At 50.9% G+C, this 27,516-nt stretch overlaps 1 long non-coding RNA gene across 1 annotated transcript in view; it reads right to left on the bottom strand.

Moving 5' to 3' along the window:
- Window positions 1-27,087, bottom strand: part of LOC121037310 (uncharacterized) — a 61,022-nt gene extending 33,935 nt beyond the window's left edge. Inside the window, exon 1 of the long non-coding RNA XR_005793702.1 lies at window positions 26,892-27,087. This is a non-coding gene — a long non-coding RNA (uncharacterized LOC121037310). The remainder of the gene's footprint in view (window positions 1-26,891) is intronic.
- Between the last annotated feature and the right edge of the window lie 429 nt (window positions 27,088-27,516).

Below are 27,516 nucleotides of genomic sequence, written 5' to 3'. Positions count from 1 at the left end.
GGCAAAGCCAGAACAAAAATCCAGGCTCTTAACGTACTCAAACATTGTTATACGTGGTTGATTTCATTGCACTTACTCTAATCTGTCTTTGAATAACGCAGTGGAATAAAAGGTAATCGGATATGAAGAAGAAAACAATTCAGTTAGTAAAAAGGTTGGGGGCAATTTTTAATAGACAGTACTCTGTATGACCTCAGTTCCTTGTAAAATGTCTTATGGAGATTATTGTTCTACTGTTGGAAAGGATATTCTATGTACATAGAGACTTGAGTAGTTATTTTTTCTTCAAACTTTAACGTTTGTTAAAGGATAGCTGAACCTTTACAAACATGAGGAAATTCAATCTGAGGGAAGAATTTGGACTGTTTATGGCCTTTCTCGCCACTCGGAAATGGAATACTCCTCCAGGGTCTGAGGATCCCTGGCTTGGAGGCGCTGTTGTTTGGAACCCTTAAGAGAATTTATGATCATTGCCTTCCCGTTTTTTTTTTTTTTTTAATCTGGAGTGTTATGAGGGGCTGGGGGGTTGAGAGTGGTCCGTTATTCACAGATGAAAGCCATTCTGCTATGAATGGGATCATTGGACCTAGCACCACATTGGAAGGAACCAGAGAAGAAAGCGTTTGCTCGGATGGGCACGCTTTTGTTCTTAACTGTACAGTAGAAAAGCAATATGGGAGATTCCTGGAGTCAGATTTGAAGAGACGAGTAGATGATACAAATAACATGGATCGATCGATCGATTGATCTATCATCATCTATCTATATATCTATCTAAGGAGGTTGGGCTCCTCATGGGCTTCTCTCTTTAATCATTCCTCTTGCTCCGTTGCCTCTCCCCCTGCTTTGGCCTGAACCGCACATGCAGCCCTGCGCCCCTTCCAGGAAATCATGCAGTTACCACAGTCCCACACGGTCTTCCCCAGAGCTTTCCAGTCTTTGATGAGAAGGTGCTGGTTTGTGTTTCCTAGAAACCTGGGGCCTCTGCTAAAGTTCCTGATATCTGAGCCCTCTCGTAAATTCCAAAGGAGGAAGGGCTTGGTGAAGGTGGAGGCCCACTTGCAGAGCTGGAAGTGAAGGCTTCACGTTGTGATGGCCGAGTCCAATCTACCAACTGGGTGTCTTTGTGACACAGGATAAACTGTCCGTGTTGGTTCAACCTCAGCCTCTTCTTCCAGCCACGTCTCTCTGCTCCGGTCCTCCACAGACACCTAGTAAATCCTCACCTCCATCCGTGGGCTTATTTCTCTGCTTTCCACATTCCAGCCTCATGGGAGGACTCTGTTTCCTAAACCCACCGTGGATACTCGTGCATTAGATCCTTTGCACATGCTGTTCCCTCAGTCTGGAACCTGCTTCCTGATCCCTTCTGCTTGGTGTGGCTTTCCCTGGCCCTTGTACCCACAGAGAGGCTTGGGCACCCTTACTTTGTGCTTCCACAATGTGAGTTTCTAGACCAGTAACAGTCTAGCCCCACTTAGACTGCTGCATCCGGTCAGTGCTCGTCATTGATCATGACTCCCTCTGGAGCAGACACTTCTTGAAGACAGGGATTTCATCAGTTTCATTAATTATGTCATCAACTGTTTGTATCTCCGGTGCTGCCACAGATAAAGTCTCGTTTTAAAGTGAACGAGAGCATGATTGCCAAGAAGCACCCGAGGTGGGGGTCTCGTACCTGTTCCTAAGGGTTTCCTTTTCCGTTGAATTGTTTTCTGAAAACTGATTTTTAAGGGTCTGTCGATTTGTAAGGGTTTCTCTTTAATGAATTCAGGAGATATTTCTCACTCCAATCATTGTCAGCTGCCCACAGTTTCACTAACTTCTTACCATCAGAGCCAAGGGAGGGACTTCTAATTTTACCATCAAGCCCCTGCCTTTCAATGGATTTTTCAGAGTAATAACTTCCTCTACGTTATTTAACCTTCATTACAATAGATTAACCAGGTGCAAATAGAAATATACGTGGATACTCTCATTTGTCCTACGAGAAAAAGTGGCCATAAGAATCCTGTTATTGATATAGGGGCGAGATTTTCTTGGTCCTACGGGCTACTAGAAACACGCGAAGTAAGAGAAGAAACTTCTAAAACTCGTAAATATGGCTCTACTGCGCCCGTCGGCTCATGTGCCACCGTGCAGCAGGTTGAAAGATTTATTTGTACTCCACACAAAATCAGACAATAGCAAGAATATAATTTGGAGCACAGCAAACCTCAAACCCAAAGTCACGAAGATGAAAAGAGAGTACCCACATTTTTCCCTCCCCACCGCCTCGCCCCTGCCCACCCACGATAGTCCCGTAACGGCCACCCCAGCACAAGAGCTGGTGTGGAGAAAGGCTTGAGAGACCCAGTGGAGAGCAAGAGGCTCCAGACACCTGGTAGCGTGGACGTGGGGGGCTGGGGAGAGACATTCCAGTAGATACTGTTGCTGTAGACTCTAAATTTGGATCTTCTTCACAGTTTTGAGAAGCCCGGATACGGTTTGGAATTCTTTTTTTAATTACTTTTTTGGCCCCAGGACTATGGTTCTTTGAATGCGAAGCTGCCCACGTGGGCCCCGGGATTTAGAAGGGTTACAGAAACAATGGCGCTCCCAGCTGGGTTGGCTTCCAGTGCTTATCTGCTGAAACATGCCTACTGTATGCTGCGCAGACGTTCTCTGAAAGGAAGATAATTGCTATGAGAATGAAAAGGAAAGTAGGAAACGACACGTAATCTATAAAATAGTTTCTGAGAAGAAATCTATTCCTGCTTGGCACCAATCAAAGGATCCTTTCTGCTGCCAAAAGAAAGTCAAGGCTAGTTTTCAAGCTTATTGCAAACCTCAAAGTTTTGCCTGGAGGCACTTCCTTCTACAGGAGAATTTTGAAAATCTTGACTTTGATCTGCCTCGTTTGATCCGTGGAAAAGCAATATCGGCAATATCTCAGGGTTCGGCAGAGGACCCCATTAACCTGACATCACAGTGAAGCGATTACTTGTGCTGAAACAGAGGCATATTTAAGACAAGACAGAAGCCTTCAACCAAAGGCATCTCATGCGCCCTAAACAGCCCCCTGTGGTGGACACAAAACCATTCTCAATAAACCAAATAATCCAGCTGGTCTTTAGAAGTCCCTAAACTGCTGACAACAGTATAAGCTGGGGTTTTAGACCATGCTTGGCAGAACCTGCTACGGGGGGCGGGCTCTAGGCCACCTCCCTCCCCTCGATCTCAATTGCACTTGTTGGTGGTAAAGTCTGTTTCAGATCAACGTTTGAACAAAGGTTGCTGGAGCTTAAAAAAAAAAAAAGTGTTTGAAAACCACGAGAAGCCCATCCATCGCTATAAATGGACCCTGGTTTTCAAACAACGTATAAGTCAGTTACTTGGAACTCAGAACACATGTCCCCTCTCCCAGAAATCATATTAAAGATTGTAGGTGGGACCCTAAACTGGTCCCTGGATGCCTGCTTGTTACCCGCTGTGTCCTGGGAAAACCAGGACAGATAGTGGAATTGTCACTGCAAATGGTTTTCTGGAAGCAGGACGCTTGCTGTAGCTCTAATGAGGGACAGAAAATATTAGTCATGATAAGGAATATCATTTACTGAACACACCGTATGTGCCAGCCTCTCTTCTGGGTGGTTTACGTGAGTCATCTTGTGTGTTATTAATTAGAGTTGACCCTACCAAGCTCTTTCTGGGTTCCGGGCACTTTTCACAGATTTTTCTCATTAAGCCTTCTTCATAACCTATTTTATAGACAGAAAAACTGAGTCAGAGAAGTTGATTAATTTGCTTTCATTTGTTTGTGTTTCAATCATGTTTTTTAACAGCCGGCAGAGTGACTCCTTTCAAGCAGTATGCCCCGCGTGGGCCCCATACCTCCAGAATTGCACTTGGGGCCACGGTGGGAGGAGTAAGAGGCCGGAGGGTGAGGCCAGCTGGCAGCAAGTTATCAGGACTGGGATAGCCAGCAGGTTTATATCCCGAGTCTCTACTTATTGGCTGTGGGAGCCCAGCAAGTGGGTAGTGTCTCTGAGCCCCATTGTCCTCATCCGTTTACAAGGGATAACAATAGGACATCTCGTGGGGTTTCAGCGAGGATTAAGACGGAATGCATTCAATGTCTTAGCAAAGTGCCAGGTGCCTAGTGGCTCAGAGCTGTCCACTGCTGGGTCTCTGAGTCACTGAATGAAGAGCTATAAGCCTTACCTTAGCCCCTAAGGACTCCTTATCTACAAAAGACTTAGGCCACTTGTGACGATTTCTGTAGAGGCCTGATTATATAATCTAACATCACAATGGGAAAAGCCTGGGATGTCCAGGATACAAAAATGGTGACCAGAGTGATGCCTCACTCAAGTTCAGCCCCATGATGGTGTACCTGAGCCCCAGCAGAGCGAACCCTCTGCGTCTTTTCTAGACAGTCGAGAAACTCCCGAGGAAGTAAACAGCGTGTTGGGCAAACACGGCAGAAGAATGGCCGCCTCCTCTTTCCTGATGAGAGTCTGTAACAAGATGGAGTGTGTGAAGGCCCAGGCAAGGGGTCTGGGTCACAGGCCAGCATGTCTTAGGGTCCGGGACAGGGCGGCTGTGAAAGGTCTGTGTCCAGGGCACTTGAGGCTTGCTCAGGTGCAACAGCTCTGTCCCAAAGGCCTCGTGTGATGGGGATTCTCCAGAAGGTTTTATTTATACTTTTGTTTCTTTTCTTTCAAATGTTGTGAGTGAGGGGAGAGGGAGCTTAGCTTTAACGTGAAAACTCGTTTTGTGAATCCATGAAGGGAAAGATTGGAAAGCGTTTGAGAACCGCCTGGTAGAGAAGTATAGGTTTGAGGAAGAGAAATGGAATTTGGAACTCTCCAAATTTGCCAAACACACAGAGAGGCAACACAGCTCTCCAAAAAATGTGCATATATATGTGCATAAGTGTATTATAAATCGAACTGTTATAAAGGATTACAGCATAGAATTTAGAAAAAACAGGGCTGCCCTGGGTGGCTCAGTCGGTTAAGCGTCCGGCTTCAGCTCAGGTCATGATCTCATGGTCTGTGAGTTCGAGCCCCGCGTCGGGCTCTGTGCTGACAGCTCAGAGCCTGGAACCTGCTTCGGATTCTGTGTCTCCCTCTCTCTCTGCCATTCCCCTGCCCGTGCTCTGTCTCTCTCTCTCTCAAAAATAAATAAACATTAAAAATTTTTTTTTAATTTACAAAAAACAATATTCAATAATCTTTATTATAGATTCCTTACACCTTGAACTTCAACGTGACCTTCTATTTCTTGCAAAATCCATAGTCTTTATAATTTACTAGTCAACAGTGTCACAAAATCAGACTATGAATAAATGCTTGAAGAAAATTTGGGTCAGCAGAGTCGGTCATATCGTTGACAATGAGCCTACTTCGAATGAATGTACAAGTAACACGTGCTGCTTGGTATTTTCATAAGACAGATGTGACACAATGAAGATGTATATTGGCACTTCACTCGTTGGTCACTCATGGGACCGACCTCTCTGCTGAATCAGACAACAGTTTTCTAATGCTGCAAGAGTATTTTCTCGAGTTTTTATACTATTCGCAATGCAAGTACGATATACAACACACTTACGTTTAACTGTATCACTAACATTTTCTCAATCATGTTTTTAAATCAAGACAATAAGCAAAAGAACAGCTCACACTGATTCCTGTGGTGTAAATGCTCCTATCGTGGCCATTTCGGACTACGAAGGTGACGTCGCTGAACACAGAGTTGGAAGAAGACACCCGGTCCTGCCATTCCGTTGTATTTCTACCCTACAGATGCAATGGATGTAAATGTAAATAATATTAAATAATACGTTTATACATAATAAAAGCAAATATATAATAGTAGATGACGAAGATGTAAAATAGCTAGGAAGTACTGAGTTTTGAGTATTTCTTACCTTTGACTACAAAAACAGAATAGAATACATTTTACATATACCTTAATTTTTTCATGTGACCTTTAGAAAAAATTTGGTTTTAGGTTTCGTTTATTTATTTTGAGGGAGAGACAGTGTGAGCAGGTGAGAGGGAGAGAGAGGGAGAGAGAGGGAGAGAGAGGGAATCCCAAGCAGGCTCTGCATTGACAGTACAGCCCGACACGGGGCTCAAACCCATGAAACCGTGAGATCATGACCTGAGCCAAAACCAAGAGTCAGATGCTCAACCGATGGAGCCACTCAGGCGCCAGATCCTTGAAAACTAGCTAGTGGTCCAGGATGAGGGGGCCTCGGCACACACTGCCGGAGGGCGTGGGAAGGCAGGGGAGAAGCCCGAGGGAAAAGGTCCGGCTGGGCAGCTGCTCCCGGGGACAAAGCTGAGACAAAGCTGGGGGGGGGGGGGCAGGTGCAGAGTGCGCGCTAAGTGGTGGTGATGGATGAGGGCTTGGTGAAGGCCATCTTGACCGAGAACAGGAAAAGCAAACACAGCGAGCACCAATTTGCCTTACACGGTTGGGCTCAGAAGGATTGCATCCTTGGCATTGCTAACTCCCACCTGGATGCTTCTCCCCTCTAAGGCCCCAGCCTGAAGCCCGCGCCTCCATGGCCCTCCCCCTCCAGATCACTCGGGCCCTGCGCGCGTACCTCTCTGACCCCTAGATTCCCAGTAGGCCACAAGCCTCCGGAGGGCAGGCACTGTCTGCTTTCTTGCTTCATCGTTGGTGCCTACGGCACCGCGTGGCACCTAGGAGGTGCCCGACCACCTCCGAGTGGAGACGTCAAGTTAAATGGCTAATTCCGGGCTGGTAATGATTCCAGGCATCGCCTTCCTCAGCCTTATCTCTGGCCCCAGCTTCCTGTTTGGGTTCAGGTTGCAGATTAAAGGTGCAGGTGAGTGGCATGGGCTTATCAACTGGGCAAACTTAGCCGGGTCACCTTTCAGATTAAAGGAACGGCGGGAGGGGTTGTTGGGGCATGAGTCATAGAGGGAACCTTTTGGGCGGGTTTCCTTCATCTCAGAGCAGTTTTGTTCTCTCGTTTACTCATTCATTCGTTCACGCGCGTGTTCGTGCACCCTTCCGTCACTGAACAGGCACGCTTTTGACACCGACTCTGTGCCTGGCCCTGATACCCCCTCAGTCACTGACAGCAATATTTGTAAATAAGCCTTCCGGAATCAGCCAGACGTGGCGTCCAATTCTGGGTCTTTACCGGGAGCTATGAAAACTCCTGCGTGTCCTTAACCTTCCTGAGCCTCAGCGTCCCTTCTTTGCGAGAAGCGCTAACAACCCGGTTGATCTTGCGGGGCTCTTGTGGGGTCCAAAGGTGACGACATATCTAAAACCGCCAGCTCCGAGTTGGAGGCGGGGGGCAAGTGTGTCGGATCCTAGCACACTCCACACGCCCACCCACCTCCAACGTATCTCTAAATGTTTCGCACACCTCTTTTTCCAAAGCGTTTTTCTCTTCTCGAGCGTTAAGCCGTTTGGGAAGCTTGCACTGGTGTCCTTCAGAGCTTCTCCAGGGGCAGTGCCCGCATCAGTCACCCGGGGAGCCTGTTAACATGCAAATTCCTGGGCTCTGGTGTCGTTTTACAGAATCCGAACCTGCGGAGGCTCAGCAGACAGCGCCGCAAACAGGTTCCTGAGGCCAGAGCACCTGCCCTGGCTCCTTGCAGCCTCTGAGAAGCCTCTTGGCAGCAATGACAGATGCCCGAGATGGAGACTTGGCTTGTCGAGGAAGTAGAACCGAAAAGCCCGTGTGCTTAGCTAGGAGCCCGGAGGGGAAGGATCGAAGCTACGCAGCAATGGTGGCATGGCCGAGCCGCGGTGGTGACGGAGAGGCCAGATAGCAGTGTCCCCGCTGGGCAGAAGGGAGCGGACACCGCCTGAGTCTGCGGGTGAAATCCGCCCCACCCTGGAGGCGCCAGTTCCTTCAGCAGTCACAGGGGAGTGTCAGGACCGGCACCGACCCTGCAGGCGGCATCCTGACAATGCCATTCTCCGGGTCTGTCCTGGTTTCGAACCCTGTGCCCTTTCCTAGTGGTGACGTGAGTCACTGGTACCATTGACGGAGCACCTCCCGTGAGGCAAAAAACACCCCCGCCAAAGGCTTGGGGAAAGGGCGGAGACGCCCGGGGTGAGAATCGAGTTCGAGCCCCGGGCTGTGGCCCTGGTGAGGAGGGTGGAGTCGGAAAAGCCCTGTGCCTCTGTTTGCTCATCTGTAAAGTGGAGCAAAGCCCACCCCTCGGGACTGCGGCGAGGAATGGATGAAATAGGTGACATTTCAAAAGCCTGCCGCGAAGACAGGCGCAGCATAGGCGCTCCGTGAATGTTCCTTGCTCCCCCACCCACTGTTCCAGAACAGGAGCCCAGGCAGCAGCCTGCCCCTCGCCGAGCCAAAGTCCACAGTCTGGGTCGACCCAGGCAGCTCTGGCAGCCACACAGTCCCAAAGCCACCCACTGAGATGATTCTTTTGTCTGGCGTTACACTTTGACTGACAGGCCTGCGCTAAACACAGAAGGTTTGCATTTTCAGCGGAATGGGAGGGAGAGACAGGGAGGGGTGAGGCGTCGGGAGGCCTCTGATCCAGAGCTGGTGGCCCACAGACAGGCCCGAGATGCTCACGCAGGGCTGGGAAGTGCCAGGGGCCATGGAGGACAAGGAGGGTTTGTTTAAGACCCAGCTCCTTGGCATTTCACTAGGAACAAGTGGGCAAGGCTGCGAAGCACGGAGCGTGGCATTGGCTAAGCAGCGACGTGTGGTTCCACCCCGATCGGGTTCTGGGCAGGGGCTGCTGCTCACAGTGGGGGGAGCTGCGCTAAAAATCCAGAGAGGGGCTGGCCTGAGGACTGTGGGCTCTCCTCTCCGAGTGGATTCGGTGACTGCGGGCAACGCCCGGCCGGTCTCCCTCCTCCCCTTCCCCTCCTTTCCCTGGATTCTCATCACGCTCAGTCCCTTGGGGGCAGGGCCAGGGCCTTTGACTCCAGCAGCAGCAGCAGGGACCGGCACAGGGAGGACAGGAGGGCTCAGCCACCCCGATTTTGCTAAAGGCGCTGGTTCTTAAACAACTTTCAGCTTTGGGTGGCGTTTGCAGGGACTTCTGTGGCTTCACGACCGCGGGAGCCGTGGGCTGTGCCGACAGCCAACGCGGAACCACAGGAGGGGAAGTTAGCCGGGCCCCCCAAGGCCAAGAAGGGCATTTGGTGAGCCGTCCCTCACCTCTCCTCCTGCTTCGGGATTTCAGGAAGGCCTGGGAGAAACCCGTGAATTTGGAAGCAATGGAACCCCAGAGTCACAGGGTGAAACCCACTGGTGAAAATCTGGGTCCCCGATTCTTTCTAAAGTTCAAGGAGCTTAAGGGCGCCTGGGTGGCTCGGTCGGGTAGGCATCTGACTCTTGATTTTGGCTCAGGTCATGATCTCATGATCTCTGTGCTGACTGCGTGGAGCCTGGTTGGGATTCCGTCTCTCCCTCTCTCGGCCCCTCCCCTGCTCGCACACGTGCGCATACTCTCTTTCTCTCTCAAAATAAATAAATAAACATTAAACAACAACAAAAAAGAATTATAGGGGCTCCTGGGTGGCTCAGTTGGCTAAGCGTCTGACTTGAGCTCCGGTCATGATCTCACGGTTCACGGGTTTGAGCCCCGCGTCGGGCTCTGTGTGGACAGCTCAGAGCCTGGAGCCTGCTTCCGACTCTGTGTCTCCCTCTCTCTCTGCCCCTCCCCCGCTCGTGCTCTGTCTCTCTCTGTCTCTCAAAAAATGAATAAACGTTAAAAATTTTTGGAAAAACAAAAAAGAATTATGGGAGCTTAAAGCACACGCCTCCTTATCCTGACTGTGGACCTCCACGCGGTCCACCCAGCCCCCTGCCCTCCTGGCATTAGCCAGCCAATGAACAGGAACCCGTGCAGCCCCTCCCCCACCCACCTGACCCTCCACCCCTCCTCGCCACCCACAAGCACATGCTTCCATGTTAGGACCTATGGTCTAGACGATTCTCACGTTTTGTCTCGCTGATTGGTCATGCCTACTCTCCAAGAATGCCCTACATCAGAGACCCCACTGACCCAAGAGCTTGTCTCCAAATTTCCCCTGCTCTCGGCCAGTTCAAGGTCACAGAACGTGACCGTGTCCGTGGAAGTCACCTCTCCCCAGCGCCACACAGGTTTCAGGTCCTGCTGTCCTCCTCATCCTCCGGTGGCGCGTCTGGGGATACAACGCAGAATAACTCGGCAGCCCTGCCCTCAGGGAGTGGAGTCTCGGCAGCGACCCCAAGCGTGAGAGGGCAAAGACCCTCTCCTTCCTAAAGCTCCCCAACTCCCCAGGCCTCGCCTCTGCCTCTTCGTCTCGCCAAAACACTTCACACCTCTCAGGACTCTGTGTGTGGCAGAAGCAAATCGGCAAGGCTCGGGATGTTAGATCCCCGGAGCCCTGGCCAGCTGTCGTTCCCCTGCGGTCCTGGGTTCCCCGGGGGTTGGGTGGGTGGGACCCCCGAGGAGTTAAGCCCTGAGACCCTGAGTGGCCCTGCGTCCTGAGGCTTCCTTTCCTCCTGCCTCACGGTGACACTTTCCTTGCTCTTTTCTGGCCTTCAGGTCCAGATGGCCGGGGTCTCTACCCACAGAAATCCCAGCAAAGGGGAAAGCAGCAGCCCTCTTGGGGCTAAGGCTGGTCTGAGCACACCTGCGTCTACACCCCTTGACTCCCAGGCTGGCAGCCCACAGGTCCCCTCACTCTCTCAGCCTTGTTTCCCGGGCTGGGGGACTAGGGGCTCCCCCACTGCCTGGCGCTCAGAGGGTGTGGCCAACACTGTCCTCGGCACTCGTGTCCCCAACTCCCTGCCTAGGTGACAAACGCAGGGCCTGCCTTTGTCCCATCTCCCCGGCGACACCGAGTGCAGGAACGCAGTAGGTCCGTGGAATCATCCGACAGCTCCTCCGATACGACTCTGGCTTCTGGCCAGGAGTCCCCGAGCTTCCCACGGACAGGCTTGGCCCCCAGCCTTGTCGTTCAGGTAAAAGAGCGTGTCTCCCCTTCTGCAGACCCAGCTCACATCTCTGCTCTAGTCACGTCCCCTACCTTCCCAGGTCCCCAAGCGAAGCCGCAAGGACAGTTACGAGTTCTGATTCAGGAGGCGACCCGTCTTGAGGACTCTTTGCTCCTGGCACTTGGGTGGTGGCTTTGGTCTAATCACGCACCCTTTTTAAGGAAACGGTCATTGCTCCCTGCCACGGGCCAGACACGGCTCCGAACAAGCACCCTGTGATTCTCACACTCGCCAGCCCTGTTTTCCCGACGTTACCCACGGGGTCTTTAGGACTGACTTGCCTGCGGTCTCACGACCAGGAAGGGCGGTGCTGGGGTGTGGACTTGGCTTGCCTGGTCCCAGGGGCGTGGGCCTCCCGGGGGACCACCTGCCGCAGCCTCTCTTGGAGGACGGCCGTGCAGGTTTTGTGGGGATGCCGGGCAGGTAAGCGGGAGGCAGTGCCAGCGGCCAGCCGGCCGTGACCCTGAGAGGGGAGAGACCGTGATCATCCGTGTTACGGTTGAAGAAACACAGCTAGGTGGGGGCGAGCCCGTCCGGCTGGGGTGTGAGGCTTCGAGGGGTATGCTGCAGACACGGCTTAGCCAGCTTTGATGAAGGTGGCACGGAGGCTGGAAAGGGGTCTACAGATCTTTCTCCGACACACACACACACACACACACACACACACTAGATGAACACATTGCTACCCAGAGCCGTGGATAGTAAGAGAGATTTGGGTTGCACAGAGGGGTAAGAAGATCCAGGGCAGAATGGTCTCCTTGAGGCAGAGAAAGCCAAACCCTCCCTCATCCCCTACTCTGCCTACAATGCCTTCGATTCCCTCTCTTTGCCCAACCTCCTATTCTGCTCAGAACTCTCCTCCTACAGGAGGCCTCCCCTGATTGCCTCCCCCTCTAGGCTGGGTTGCGCGCTGCTCTCTCACAGCGCCTGTGCCCTGCCATCAGGGGAAGGGGTGAGCAGAGCCACGAAGGAGGGAGCAGGCCGGGCTTGAGGGTGGTGACAGCCTGTTTTTCTTGGAGCTAAGAGTCCCTACAGGAGCAAGTGGCAGGTGGCCCTGGAGAAGTGGGGTGGCCCCATCCTGGTCCTCTTGGCCACGGATGCTACCATCGCAGGAACTTTGGGGAAAGTGGCGTCTCCCTCATTTCTTCAAATAGCATCTGGACCCAAATGCTCCAGGCGGCTCTTGGGTGCAGAATCGTACGTGCAAATTATGCCACTTCGGGCTGATAACTCTGAGGGCTCAGGAGACAGTCCTGGCAGGGACTGTGCATAGTCAGGGAGCAAAGACAATCCGATAGTGTGGTTTTAATTCCACGCTCCTTGATCTTAAGGCCTTGAAAAAGAAAACACGCTCTGATTTGGCTTGGAGAACAGACGGAAACTTCGGTCTCATCATGGGGAAGCCGTCTCCTCAGCTGGTTCGTGCTGGCGAATCCTGGAGCTGGAGCCCAGTCGTCCAAGCTTGGACAGCAGCAGCGACACTGAGGGGGCAGAGGAAGGGCCTCCTTTCTGCAGTGGCCCGTCCCTGCTCAGAAGGCGGGGGAGAGGCCGGCATGGTCTATCCCGGCACCTGCTTATTGTTCGGCCCATCCTCTCCCCTGGCCGACGCAACTCCCCCCTCCTCCGCCCTCCCTCCCTCCGCCCAGTGGATCTCGTGCATTTTACAAAGCATATGCATATTTCCTTGAGAAACGCGGGCAGAGAAGGGAATTTATTTAAGTAGGCCACGGAAAGAGTCAGGGAGGTGGAGACATCTTAGACGTGTGGCAAATAATCCCAGTGGCTAACTTTCTTTTTTTTTTTCTTTTCTTAAAGTTTATTTATTTAATGGGGGCGGGAAGAGAGGGAGAGAGAGAATCTTAAGCATGTTCCATGCTCAGCGTGGAGCCCGATGCGGGGCTCCATCCCAGCAACATGAGATCATGACCTAAGCTGATATCAAGAGTCAGATGCTTAACTGACTGAGCCAGCCAGGCGCCCCCCAGTGGCTAAACTTTCTAGAGCACTTGACTGTTTCCTGAGCATGTGCAAATGTACGAGGACATCGTGAGTCCCCAGTAGGCCAATTTTACCAAATCTTTAAATCTAACTGCTGACATTTCCTAAGCGCTTGGACCTTAGCACAGACCCCGGGAGGTAGGGAAAATGCCAAAAGTTTCCCTACAGCTCAGCTAAAGAGAAGCAAAAATGAATCAGAAAAATAATAATAAAGGAAACTGTAGTTCCCCCGCAGCTCAGCGGCTATGCAGGAGTTATCCTCTTAACTGCTCGCTACCAGGCCGCGTCTCCCTTCTGTTACAGATGCGGAAAGTGGGCCTAAGAGGAGGGGACCCACTCAAGGCCAGGAGTGGGTCAGTGTGGGCAGGAGACAGCAGAGTTGGGGCCAGAGCTGGGTTCTGATTCTACAGCCTGTGCTTTTTCCCACACTCTCAATGGAAGGAGGCTTCCGGCGTTTGGTCCCAAGGTGGTGGATCCCACTCTGAGCCCCACGGGCTCAGGGAACTTTCTCTACCTGTCCCACGTAAAGGCCCCTTGCTCACCAGTGTTCCCATCCTGCATGCTTGGGCTGAGATGGCTCTAGGCCGCTTGTTATGGGCTGAGTTGCGCCCCCTCAAATCCCCATATTGAAGCCCTAATGCTCAGTACTTCAGAATGTAACGTATTTGGAGAAAAGAAGTGATTGCATTAAAATAAGGTATTTAGGGTGGGCCTTACTCCAACATGACCGTGTCCTAAAGAGAAGAGACTTGGACACCTGGAGTGATACCAGAAATGTGCACATGCGGAGAATCCCTTGTATGAAGATGCAGTGAGAACGTGGCCATTTACAAGCCAAGAAGAAATACACTTCTTGACGCCCTGATTTCAGACTCCCAGCCTCCAGGACTATGAGAAAATAAATCTGGTGTTTAAACCACTCAGCCTGTGGTATTTTGTTATGGCCGCCCCAGTGAACTAATACAGCACCCCAATATTTTTTTTAAAGTTTACTCGTTTTTGAGAGAGACATAGAAAGAGTGCAAGGGGGGGGCAGACAGAGAGGGATAGAGAGAACCCCAAGCAGGCTCCATGATGTCAGCACAGAGCTCAATGCGGGGCTCCAACTCGTGAAACCGTGAAGTCATGACCTGAGCTGAAATCAAGAGTCAGATGCTTAACTGACTGAGCCACCCAGGTGCCCCCAGCACCCTAATCTTAAGTTACGAGGCCATATACACCTATTAGAATGACTAAAAAGAGAAAGAAAGGGAGGGAAGGAAGAGAGAAAGAAGGCAGGCAGGAAGGAAGGGAGGAAGGGAGGGAGAGAGGGAGGGAGGAAGAAAGGTAGAGAAGGGAAGGGAGAGGGAGGGAGGGAAAGAAGGAAGAAAAGGCTTCCCTTTGACTGGCAATCCCCTGAGGGAGGGACCGAATCAGGGGTGCTGGGCCCAAAGCCGTGCTCGGTGCTCATCAGGTGGGTGCAGAGTTGAACAGTGTTCGTCAGTTTTGGCCTTGGTGCACTTGGGCAGGAAGGAAGCCAGCTTCCAGAGCCCCTGGAGCGCTTGCTTTTGCAGGAAAGGTCTTCCCTGAAGACCCCACTCGGCCTCAGTCCAGTCCCGCTGAGCCCGGCAGTGTCACGAAAGGTGTGAGTGGCTCTGGGGCCTGAGCTTTTCCTGCGGTTTCCGTGCAAATGAACAGGTGACGAGAGGTAAGCAGATTAGGACTGGCTGGTTGGAGTCATTTCAGCGGGCTCTGGGTTACAGGGGCTGTGCTGGATGTAAGGTAGGGGGCCTGGGTGATGAGGGCGGGGGAAGGTGGCCTGGTTGAGCTCAATAAAGGAGGTGCTTGGGAGTGTGGACTTTGAAATGCGTTGCCTATGAAACACATCCTCCGGGGCCAGTTGTTGCCATCTCTAGGAATTGGCGAGCCCTGGGAGGGAGTCCCTCCTGGGTCAGCAAGGCCGCAGGCTGTCAAGCCATCAAAAACACAGAATAAAAATAACGACAAGCCCCCAGGTGATAGCCAGGTGCTCGGGATCTCCCAGCCCCTCTTAGACGACATGTCATAGACCTAGCTTTTCCCCCCCTACCTCACACGGGGGCCGGCCACACAGGAGTTCGAGAGAGAGCCCTACCTGGAGGGATCAGAGTTTTCTCTGAGGAGCTGGTGAGTGTAGACAAGGTGTAGGGTTGTCCCATCCTTGAGGGGTTTTGCTGTGAGAGAGAAACCTCATCAAAACGTCTGTCAAACTTGAAAGTATTTGGGGGGCCGGGGTGGCTCAGTCGGGCAAGCATCTGACTCTTTATTTTGGCTCAGGTCATACATGAGCTCACGGTTTGTGAGATCGAGCCTCGTGTCGGGCTCTGCGCTAACAGTGTGGAGCCTGTTTGTGATTCTGTCGGCCTCTCTCCCTCTCTCTCAAAAGAAATGAAAAATTAAAAAATTTTTTAAAGTATTTTCACACATACCACCTGGCAGAGTCTCACAACGGATTCGTGAGGTGATAATTATCATCCTCGCCTCACAGTTGAGACCGAGGCTCAGAAGGGACTGACCGACTGACCAAGGTTCATGGCTCCCCAGTGAACCACCCCTGGGGCACTGGGGTGTGGATGAGACAAAGGTGGTCAGAGAGAAGAAGCCTCCGGAAACTCGGCTTTTTTGGGAAAATCAGCCCTGAGCATATGAAAAGGGGAATGCAGAGCAACCGGCTGGAATGAACGGGACCTGGAAAATAGGAAGGTTCTGGGTGGTGGAAGGGGTCAAGTGCCTTGCAGTCAGGCGGGCTGAGGGAGGCTGGTGGGCATTTCAGGTGGGAGCAGGCTGGCTCCCAGGAGAAGGGCTAGTGGCTGGTGTCAGTGGAGGGGAGGGGGGTGTTAGAGGTGAAGGGAAGGGGAGGGAGATCCTGCTACAAAGAGGATTGGCCGAGGACAGCTTCGACGCCCAAGGAAGGAACGAGAGCTATGTTCTGGTGCACTAGGGAGCCACTGGCGATATCTGAAGATATCCCCAACTGGCTTTACTCGCAGTTCGTGAGTTTGAGCCCTGCATCGGGCTCTGAGCTGACAGCTCAGAGCCCGGAGCCTGCTTCCGATTCTGTCTCCCTCTCTCTCTGTCCCTCCCCCGCTCACGCTCTCTCTCCCTCTCTCAAAAATAAATAAACGTTAAAAAAATTAAGAAAAAAAAAAAAGAAGGGAAAGTTCATCTCTCTGAGCGTCAGATGCGTCATCTCTACAACAGGAAAAATAATGCCAGCTGTCGAATTTCTCAGAACAAACATCAGGAGACTTTATCACGGAGCACACCATCTTGACAATCCTAGTAACGTCTCCAGAAGGGGAAGCCGGGAGAATAGAGTGACAGGGTTTGAAGTCTAGGGTGATTTTAAGGCAGTTCTGGAAAGACTGGTTGGGACTGGGCAGGATTGATGACATAATAGTTCTTGACTGGGGAGCACAGTGAAGTGAGGGTCTTGGAGTGAGTATCCATGAGGCACCTGGGTGGTTCAGTGAGTTAAGCATCCGACTTCGGCTCAGGTCATGATCTCACAGTTTGTGAGTTCGAGCCTTGCATCAAGCTCTGTGCTGGCAGTGCAGGGCCTGCTTGGGATTCTCTGCCTCTCTTTCTCTCTCCCTGCCCTTCCCCCACTTGCTCTCTCTCTCTCTCTCTCTCTCTCAAAAATAAACTTGAAGACAGTATCCATGAGCAAGCCTGTGGTCTGGATCAGAAAATCAGTCTGTAGCCTGCTGCCAGCAGCAAGTATTTTCTGGAACATGCAGCTAATTTAGCATAGTCCAGTTTTAGCACAACCCCCAGAAAACATGTTTTGCCCCAGTATTAATTAGCACAGGAACAGTAAAGTATGTTGGTTTCCATAATAGTAATACTTACCTCCTAGGATCGTTTGGAGAAATCAAGGGAAATCGTGTAGAATGTGTGCTTAGCACAACCGCTCCTCAATAACATACTTGTTAATTAGGGGGAGGCGGGAAATAACCAGATTAGAATAGGCTAAAGCAATTTTGCCTGGGTGACCAATCCTCGGGCTGGGGGAGGTTTCCAGGATGTGAACTTCCAGTTTTAAAACGAAAACAACTCCCCCTACCCCGCCCCTGGTAACCGCCATTCTATTTCTGTCTACTGAATTTGACTACTATTCCATACTAATGGAATTATATAGTATTTGTCTTTTTGTGACTTAGCATAATGCTTTCAAGTTTTAACAGCGTGTCATGTGCATGTGTCAGAACTTCATTCCTGGGGCGCCTGGGTGGCCCCGTCGGTTAAGCATGAGATTTGGGCTCAGGTCGTGATCTCATGGTTCATGGGCTCGAGTCCCGTATCGGGCTCTGTGCTGACAGCTCTGAGCCTGGAGCCTGCTTCAGATTCTGTGTCTCCCTCTCTCTCTGCACCTCCCCTGCTTGCGCTCCGTCTCTCCGTCAAAAACAATAAATCAACATTAAAAAGAAAGAACATTCCTTTTGAAGGCTGGATAATACCCCATTGTAGGGCTACACCCCTGGTCGTTTGTCCTTTCATCTGTCAGTAGACACTTGGGAGGCCTTCCACTTCTTGGTTCTTAGGAATAATGCTGCCATCAACATGCATCAACACAGGTGTAATTAAAAAAAAAAAAACATTTGAAGTGTTACATAATGTTTGTTCACAAGTCAAAGAGTACAACGGGAGACCCTTAGTGAGTAGAGAGTAGGGTTTCCTCAGTAGCAGAGGCTCTATCCTTCAGCAAGCCTTTGCTAGATTCTTGCTTCGGGGCCTTTGCTGAGGATGCTAAGGCAGCCCTTTGGAAGCACCCCAGCTCCTCTGGGAGACACTGCATTGGAAAGAAATAAGCCCATAGACGATCCTGCTGTGGGGAGAGCCTGAGCTCCCAAACCTAGCAGAGTCACCCTTGGCATGACCGGCGGAGCTATACCTCTTTCATTCCTCTCTTCTGTTCAAAGGGAAAACTGAATCTGAGTGAAGAAATGCCCAGAACTGGGGTGAAAAATAAAGCAACTGGTTTCTTTTCCAAAGAAGACATCCAGATGGCCAACAGACACATGAAAAGATGCTTAGCATCACTCATCATCAGGGAAATGCAAATCAAAACCACAATGGGATATTGCCACACACCTGTTAGAATGGCTAATATCAAAAAGACAAGAAATAACAAGTGCTGGCAAGGATGAGGAGAAAAGGGAGCCCTTGTGCACTGTCGGTGGGAATGTAAATTGGTACAACTATGGACAATAGAGTGAAGGTTCCTCAAAAAATTAAACAGAGGGCTACCATAGAATCCAGAAATTCCACTTCTGGGTATTGACCCAAAGAAAATGAAAACACTAATTCAAAAAGATATATGCACTCCTATGTTTATCGCAGCATTATTTACAAGAGCCAAGATATATATGAAACAATCTAAGTGTCCATGGATGGGTGAATGGATAAAGGAGATGTGATACACACACACATACACACACACACACGCACACACACGCACACGCACACAAATAGTATTCAACCATAAAAAAGAGTGAAAATTTTGCCATTTGCAAAGATATGGATGAAACCTGGGGGCATTATGCTACCTGAAATAAGGTAAAGACATATATGAATGATCTCAGTTTATGTGGAATCTAAAAACCAAAGTTAAAAAAATATATAAGCTCATAGAAAAAGGGAATAGATTGGTGATTTCCAGAGGTGGGGGTTGGGGGTTGGGGAAATGGGTGAAAAGGGTTAAATGGGTGAAATGGGTGAAAGGGGCCAGTTTTAAAACTAGTAAATCATGAGGATGTGCTATACAGCATGGTGACTATAGTTAATAATACAGTATTGGGGCACCTAGGTGGCTCAGTGGGTTCAGCGTCCAACTCTTGACTTCAGCTCAGGTCATGTCTCATGGGTTCATGAAACGGAGCCCCACATTGGGGAGCGGGGATTCTCTCTTTCCATCTCTCTGTGTCCCTCCCCCATTCTCACATATACCCATCCGTCCTCTCTCTCTCTCAAAATAAATAAACATTAAAAAAATTACAGCATTGCATATTTGAAAGTTGCTAATAGAGTAAATCTTGAACGTTTTCAGCTCAAGAAAAAAAACAACTCTTTATGTGTGGTGATGGATATTAACTGGATTTATTGTGATCGTTTCACAATATATAGAAATATCGAATGGTTACGTTCAACCCCTGAAACTAATGTAATGTTGTATGTCAGTTGTACCTCAATTAAAAAAAAAAAAAAAAAGCCACAGGCTTTGCAGTTAGACATTTCCCCCATCCCCCTTTCCCCGGATGGAGACCCACACGGCTTACTGGCTTACTGGATTTCTCTGCTAAATGCCTGGCTGGCACTGGTGCATGTAATTCTCACCACCACCCTGTGATGAGTGTATTACTATCCACTTGCAGACCAGGAAATTAAGGTTGGGAGGGGTTAAGGGACTAGCAAAAGGTCCCGCAGCAGAAAGGACAGGAGAGCTGGGATTCCGATTTGGGTCTGCAGGGAGAGAACGGGGGCCTTTCTTCTCAGTCTCCTAAGTGTTGAGCCATCAACCACTGGGTGATCGGGTCCCCAAGATTAATGAGTCACCAGGACTCTTAAAGCATTATCTGAAGGTAAACAAGTCAGTATCACCTCCCGTTTAGGATCTGCAGGTCAGGTCGGTCTTCGAGTGACTTTTCCTCTCTTGGGAGAGAAAGGTGGAAATCCATACCTAATTGAGCCCAAGGCAGGGGCTCAGGTTTCTCCTGGGGCGGCCTTGCTTCCAACCCCCTGGGGGGTCCTGGCCCAGTGCTATTCTCAGTAGGGTCCCCCGTCAGCAGGGAAACTAGAACAGATTGACGGGAACTCCAGATGGAGAGAGACGCCCTGGGGGCACTTGGCTTAAGCCAGATCTGAACTGTTTCCCTCAATCTTGCTCCCCAGGCAGGAGGCCCTCTGAAAGGCCCTAACCACACTGATCTTATCTCCTCCTGCTGAACTTTCCCACAGGGAGGTGGGAAAGGTCAGCTGTGTGTCCTGGGAGCCTTGCGGGCAGGCTCAGCCCCATTCTGCTGCAGAGGGGCTATGACAGAGGTCCCAGAGCCTACACACCTGTACTCCGGGGGCCCCTGTGTCCTTCTAAGACATACGAGGGAGCTCTGAGTGCGGGGCATTAACATGGTTCCTGGCCTACAAGACAGCTGAAAATCACTGTTAGGTTTTATTTTTTTATAGAATTTTTTTTTTTTAATGTTTGAGAGGGTGGGGGGCAGAGAGAGAGGGAGACAGAGATGCTGAAGCAGGCTGCACACTGCCGGTGCAAAGCCTGACGGGGCTCCAACCCACGAACCACGAGATCATGACCTGAGCTGAAGTCAGACGCTCAACCGGCTGAGCCAGCCAGGCGCCCCCCATTGTCAGGTTTTATCAAGCTCTCGTTTGACAAGGTTTAAAATGGGCTCAAACCTGAACATGGGTGCACGATGAGAAACTCCCTCACCCTGAATCAGTAGGTCAGAAATGCCAGCTCTTCACAATTCATGCACCACAGTCACTATTTTTGCCACATCTGCGTTCCACCAAGTGCTGTTGTTTCCATTTTTAAGTCCATTATTTTATCCCTTAGTAATTTTTTTAACTTTTTTTTTAAACGTTTATTTATTTTTGAGACAAAGAGAGACACAGCATGAACGGCGGAGGGGCAGAGCGAGAGAGGGGGAGACACAGAATCGGAAGCAGGCTCCAGGCTCTGAGCCATCAGCCCAGAGCCTGACGCGGGGCTCGAACTCACGGACCGCGAGATCGTGACCGCGAGATCATGACCTGAGCCGAAGTCGGACGCTCAACCGACTGAGCCACCCAGGCGCCCCGTTAGTAATTTTTTTTTTTTAAGTATCAACAGAGGTCAGTGGAAAGCCGGTACCAGTACCCATGTACTATGCATACTCTCTCACCATATTTTATACATGTACATATTTTATCACCGTAAAAATAAATACGATGAATACTCGTCAGCAACGAGAATGATCAACCTACATATAAACACAGTAATGCGGATGAATTTCACAAACAGAAAGCTTCAGGAAAGAAGCTGGGCCCCGGGGGATTCCATTTGTATGAATGATGTGAAAAACAGGCAGATCTAACCTATGCTGTTAAGAGGAGAGTGGGTGGTCGCCCTTTGGGGAGGGAGATAGTGACTGGCAAGGGAGGGGAGGGGCTCCCAGGAGCCCAGAAAATTCTGTTTTGTGAATTCAGCATTATCTGACTGCTGGATTCACAGGTTGCTCAGTTTGCGACAGATAATTCGCCCAGTTGCCCAGTTGCACACCACTTAGGGTGCTGAACTTAAACGTTAAAAAGAAAAAAAAAAAAAGTTACAAGAAGTGGAAACAGTGAACCAGAGAGGGTGCGTATTAACTTCTAGGCATCGGCCATGTGGTTGCAAGGGCCCTGAGCCCGAGGGCCGCGCCCCGTGGTAGGAAGAGGGCATAGGAAGGGCCCAAGAGGCGTCAAAGGCTGCTCCTTTGGTTTGCTCCGAAGGTTTGCAGGAGAACTAGAAAGGACGGGGCCTTCTCACGGGCACTTGGGGAAAACACAGAAGGAGGCAGCCCACCCCCAGCTCCAGGTAAAAGGCTGCAATGCGGTGGGTCAGGGTGCAGAGCAGGGGCCACTGAGGGTGCGCAGCAGGAGGCAGGTGGACAGGGTGTGGGTGGGAGGATGGGGGTGTGCGGGGGCAGCAGAAAGCAGAGCTGAAGCCCTGTGCTGAGGGCCAGCGGGGTGGGGGGAGGAGCTGGAAAGAGCGGGGCGGGGCGGGGCATAGCGGAGCGGGGCGGGGCATAGCGGGGCGGGGGGGCGGGGCTGCCCAAGGTTGGGGCCTCCCTGCTGCCCCTGGCCTTTCAGAGCGGCCAGCGTCTGTGGTTTTGGGCTGCTTACACACCGCATCTCAAGTGTGGCCTAAAAAGTGGGCTAATGCCTCCACCTTCCCAGGGCTGCGCGGGCCGGTGGAAGGGCCACCTAGGTGCCCCCCACTCGCCTTAGATTCGCAAACGATTGAAACCTCAATAGGCCGCAGGTGCCCACCCTTGGCGTCAGCAGGACGCCCCATCCACACCGTGGGAGCCGCGGAAGCCACCCCCTCCCCCGCCCAAACGCTGAGCCAGGGCATCCCGGGCACCCTCCGCCCCCACTTGGGTCGCCCTCCTGGGGCTGCTTTAGTATTAAGCGTTAATGATTAAATCCGGGGTTCTCCATTAACCCCGCCGCCAGCCTTTGTCCCCAGGCCGCCCAGGAGCCTCCTCCTTTGAAACGCCACATAAAAATGATAGATGCTCTCTTCCTCCTTCCCCGGATCGGCAGGCCCTCTTTCCCTTTAAAGTTTGAGTCCGGCGAGTCCAGCTTAAACACGGAAGCGCGGGGGAGGGAGGGGGGCGGGGGGACCAACGCGCTCGGTGGCTGCGGGGACCCGGCCTGGAGGGGCGGGGCGGACGCGGGAACCGGGCCAGCCACCAGCGCCCCCCCACCTGCGCTGCGCCAGCTCAGGGCGGGACCTGCCTCTCCGCCAAGGATCACGTTGTTGTGGGCGGTAATGGCAACCTCAACCGCTGGAACAAAGCTTGCTCTGCCCACATGGCAACGCGCTGTAATGAGAATTGAATGAGAAACGTGTAGGCACGGCTGGTGAATTCCGAATTCTGCCCCTACACCACCCAGAGCGGGGTCCAGGCCTTAGAAGCACTGGCCACACCCGCGTGCTCCTGAGAAATGCGGCATCTCCGGCGCGCTGAATCGGAATCTGGGCTTCAATTAGATTGCCAATTGACTCCGGTGCCCACTACAGTCTGCGAAGCCTTGTCCACCTACGTAACCGGTGGTTCTGGTTATAATGGCAACAAAACCGGGTAACGGGCATTGAGTGCTTGTCATGAGTCAGCCTCCATCGAAGCGCTTTGTGTAATTATTCTGCTTAATCTTTGCAACAGGCCATCTACACCATTTTGTGGATGCCAGAGTTGAGGTTCAGGGAGGGTTGGTGCCTTGCCAGAGGTCACATGTGAAGCGATCCGAAGCCCAGGCCGGGACAGTCTGGCAAACAAGCACCCACGCAGATACGCTTCTAGGTTAGCTTCTGGGTGCATGGGCCACATCGAGTTGGGGACCGTCCTTTGGGACAACCAGAGACCAACTCCTGGTGCCTCTGGGCACACCCAGCTGACATGGGTGAGGCAAAACCACACCTGGCCCCAGAAAGACGTGCCCTTTGTGGTACCCACCTGCAGCTTTTGGAAACAGACAGACGAGACATCCCGTCCCCATACTCCAGCTTTTAGGAGGAAATACCAGTGCGAGGCATAAGCAACTGCCCCTACCCGTGTACCCCGGGTCAGCTGTGGCGCCACGAAAGGGTTAAGCTCGGACTCAGCCACTACATAAATCTGTGTTTATCTGCTGCAAAGTAAGCTATTTAGGTTTCTGATTTACAATCCTCGGTTTTCATAAAAGTCAGTCATTCCCAGTAAAAGAATGTGGGTTAGATTTATAGGATCTGCGTTAGTCTTTAAAGCCCAAAGCTGGTCTATGACTCACTCTCTTTAATGTTTTTGCTCTAGTCCGGAGTATTCATGTGCAAAGAGAAAGATTCAGAACTCTGCCCTAAAAAATAAGACTTTTGGGGGGAACTAATTATAATGGCATCGATTGTACTATGCTTGTAAACTTGCCGTCAGCAGGCCCCCCTGGAGCCTGTTTTCCAAGGGTTTTATTCCATAATAAAATGTGCTCTGGTTTGCAGCTTGGCATATGAGACCTCCAATGGTATGAGCGCATGTTTTTTTTTCCCCGCCAAATTATTAGAAATAAACAGCCCACCGGTGGAAAGGCAGAAAAATTATAAGCAAGGAAAATAAATCTTGGAATGTTTGCATTTGGTGACTTTAATAAAATCGGTCACTTAGCCCAACAGCCCAACTGGCTAAATGGAGCCGGCCTGGTATTTTTATTTTAACTTGAGTTTGTGTTTTGCCAGTGTGAAATGGGGTCAAGGCAAGGCACCATGGAAAAAGGCTTTGATGTGTCCTTGAAAAATATTTTGCACTGTGACTTTACGGTATTTCATGTCCTTCTCCCCCTCCCCCCCCCGCTCCCTCCCCCAGGCCCAGCTTGATGAACTGCATGTTTAACCCATGGCCATGACGCATGGTGAAATATGGCCATCACCAACAGTCCTCATTTCAGCTCACTCCCCTCCCCCAAAAAGTCTGAATTCAAGGCAGAATGCTTAATGCAAAATAAAAGTGCTGATCAAAATCAGCAAATATAATTAAAGGGGATGGAGGAAAGTAGCCTTTTCAAATTTCTCCTAAGCAAAGCCAAGGTGGGGGGCCCACGTGCAAGAGGGAAGGAAGGTCCCGGGGACTGGGCAGTTGGCTAGTTCTGTTCCAACTGGGTTAGGAGGGAAGGTTTGCCAGTGCGTCGAGAAGCAGAGAAGGACCGGTTAAAAAGGATGACAGAGAGCATTGAGCCCAGAATAAAAGCAAGCCCTCCTTCGCCAAAAGTGTGAGAGAGATAGGTGGGCTTATGTTTACTAAAGCTTTCTGTCTCAGCGTGAGCACATTGGAGATCGCGGATGGTCAAGAGACAGACTTAGAAGTATCTGCTGTTAGTCCCGGTCAGGAAAGGTTTACTGTGGGCCTGCAAAGCGCAGGCAGAGGCCCCCGGACACACGGATGCATGTTGCCCCTGGCTTTTTCCCGGACCAGTGCTGGAGCAGATGATTTGGCAGAGGGTTTCTACCCAAGCAAGCAGAGCACACAGCACAGTACAGATCGATCATGTGTGGCCCGTCCGTATTTCAGTGCAGCTGGGACAGAAATCCTATTGGGCTGCTTCCTTAATTTGTCTTGACCTTCACCTTAGCACGGGGGATGATGGTAGGTAGGTCCTTTGGGGCTCTCAAAAGTGAACAAAATATGGTCCTGGCCTGAGTTCAATGGCACAAAGGAGTATACAGAGCACTCCACTATACCACAAAGAAATTGGTAAGGGCAGGAAAGAGAGAGAATGTGAATCCAGAAACCAGGGAAGGCTTCAGGGAGCAGGTGGTGTTTCTATGGCTCTGGAAGACTCGGTAGGGACTTGATATGTAGAGGTGAGGAGTAAGGATAATCCAGGGAGAAAGAAAAATGAACAACAACAAAAATGTTTGGAAATAGGAAGCTTGGCCTGCTTGGAAAGAGGCAGGAGTTCTTTGCGGATGCTTCATGGAACACATGAGGAGTCTAGAGGTTAGGAAAGGGAACCCAGGTCAGGTGTGGACAACCTTGCATGCTCACCGAGGAAACTGGACTAAGTCCTGCAAGTACTGGGGTCTATCCTGACCCGCGGAGTCTGGGGTCAGTGTCCTTCTTTGTGGCCCCAGCATAGCCTCTCCCTCCCTCCCTAATACTCTTCACCCTGTAGCACAGCTTCATATCTGTCTCCCCTCCTGGATCATGAGCTCCCAGAGTCCCGTTCACTGTTCTAATCCTAGCTCCTAACACGATGCCCAACGTGTAATCGATATTTAAGAAATACCAGATGCAGAATGAATGAAATGGACTTCTCATGGTAATGAACTGAATGAAGGCTTATGGCAGGGAAAGGGTGTGGACTTTGGAAAGGCCGTGGAAAGGCTGTGGCCTTCGGGTGTAAGGTAGACTGGAGCTGGGGGAACCAGGACGCAGAGATGCGCTGGCATTGGCTGGCAGCTGGGGAGTGTGGTCTGCTGGAGGTAGGAAATGGAAAGGATGGGGAGGTCAGGATGCAGAGAAGTCTGGAAATGATGGAGATGAACAAAGCACAATGGATGGATGGATGGATGGATGGATGGATGGATGAGTGAATTCAATCAGGGATATGCTACATTTGAAACGTGTTATGCTCCTGAATAGAGGATTTGCAGGCATCAGGTAGAAATTTAGCGTAGACACGTCTGCATGGTGAGCTCCAAGAGAGATAATGCAGAGAGAAAGCCAAGATCAGAGCCCAGGAGGTTGCCTATTTTGGGGGGATGGAACATCAGACACTACTCCCTTTTCTGCGACCCCCTCTTCTCTATCTATTTTAGCTGAGATCAGTTTCGATTCACAGTGGATCAGCCAGTTTCTCTCTGATGTTGTTTTGATCTTAACCCCCCACAAATTGGAGGTCTCTGTAGTCGGTGAAGTGTACCTCCCTCCAGCACACTGGGAAGTAGCCCGGCTGGCAGAAACCTTGAACTGTGTGTCACATTGTGATAAACAGTCCCCGACAATGAACAGCTCCCCGCCGCCCACTCCCTAGGCTCTGTGCCTCAGCTCTTTTGCAATATACCGGCATTATCGACTGTGAGAGCATCTAAAAGCAGGTGTTTTCTGCTCCCATGGTGGAACTGGTTGAAAGGATCCATGGGTAATGAACAGAGGGGTTGGCCTCCTACCCAGGACACAAGGAAATAGAGATACAGTTGACTAAGGTCAGAAATGACAGTGAGGGAGAAAAATGGGGGCCAGGATGGGGTGAAGGGCAGGGGGCGATGTTATGAACTGAGAAAGATTGGCCTAACTTGAGCCTTGGAGGAGAGGGCATATTTCTGGAGATTCTGAGTATATGAATCAGGAGAGAGAGGTGACTGAGAAGACGTTGCCCAAGGAGCCATGCCAGGCTAGAGCCCCCACCTGAATAACCAGGCAGAAAGAGCCTGGTGTCCTTGAGGGGTAGAGAAGGAGGGAAGGGAAGGCTGACTGGCTAAGGAATCCCACATGACGTAGAAGACAAGAGCTTCCATTAAGCTGGCCTCTGGGCCGGTGGCGGCCCTCTAACTTTCTTCCCAGGCCACATCTCTAGCAAAACAGTCTTTCCTCCGGGCAGATTATCTGGAAGAGTGTGAGATCATTTGGTTACTCACCCCTGACCCCAAAAGAGAATACAGAACAGGCTGTCCTCATCTCCCCAGTGGACGTGTCAGAAGTGCCCAGGGTGGCCTCAAATATGTTCCCAACGTTAAGAAGTTTCTGCAATCTGTGCTCAAACCAGCTGCTCCGGTCTCCATGCCATGCTCTGATCAGCAGAGGCTGCCGAGATGAACTGACCCTCCTCTGCAGGGGATTTATTTACATTTCCAGCAGAAGATGTGCTTTTACAGGAAGGATCTCCCAGAAGTAAACAGCAGTCGCTCCCATAATGGGTAGGACCCGCTGAGGTATAAGGTCCAGCCGTAGAAGTGATGTCACCTTGGTGGGGTCTCCGGAGTCGGGGGACTTAGTCTTGGCAGGAATCGATGGTGCATTTAAAGTCATTTTAAAAGGAATTTTTGCACACATACCATAAAACTACCATTTAAACGATTTTAAAGCTATGATTCATTGTTACTTAGTACGTTCACAGAGTTGTGCAACCATCACCACTATCTAGTTCCAGAACATTTTCATCCCCCCAAAAGGGAACCATGTATCCATTAAGCAATCATTCTCATTTTCATCTCTGCCCCAGTCCCTGAAAACCACTGATCTGTTTTCTGTCTTACGGATTTG

Source organism: Herpailurus yagouaroundi, unplaced genomic scaffold (genome assembly GCF_014898765.1).
Source record: "Herpailurus yagouaroundi ecotype Mexico unplaced genomic scaffold, PumYag 163, whole genome shotgun sequence".
Lineage (NCBI taxonomy): Eukaryota > Metazoa > Chordata > Mammalia > Carnivora > Felidae > Herpailurus > Herpailurus yagouaroundi.
Note: the sequence above shows the minus strand (reverse complement) of the source record. Positions and strands in the feature narration are given on the sequence as shown.